The following is a 550-nucleotide window of genomic DNA, read 5'->3' on the forward strand; positions in this document are numbered from 1 at the left end:
CGATATGGTGATTGTGCGGAATGTTGTATAAAAAACGAGGCTTTAACGTCGTTATAGGCACAAAAGAAGCTCTCAATGTTAACAACATGGTAGAAACTAGGGTCTTCAAAAACCAAGGATGTCTATCTGAGTTTCTCGAGATTTTAACTTCCTATCTGCAATTGAAAAATTTGAAATCAAGATTTAAAAATCTATCAAACTAATAACTGGAGCTCAAAATCAAAAATCCAATCACAGTCGAATTGAAATTGTTGTTGACGACGATGATGAGAGGCAAATTACAACCCTAATCCTCTAATCGAAGAACTAAAACCCAACCCTATCGAATTATCCAATTCTCTGCAAACTCACCTCGAAATCTCCAGGTTTCTTCCTCCTCTCTCTCTCTCCACTACGGACAAAATTTGGACTCAATGGCTACGATCAAATCTCATGGAGACACCTTTTCTTTTTAGCCTTTGCGTTTTAGTATTTGACGGCTACGATTCAATCTGGTATATCTTTCATATTTTGGGTAAAAAAAGCTTCTTCAATCTTTTTTTTTTTTTTT

Source organism: Camelina sativa, chromosome 11, assembly GCF_000633955.1.
Source record: "Camelina sativa cultivar DH55 chromosome 11, Cs, whole genome shotgun sequence".
Lineage (NCBI taxonomy): Eukaryota > Viridiplantae > Streptophyta > Magnoliopsida > Brassicales > Brassicaceae > Camelina > Camelina sativa.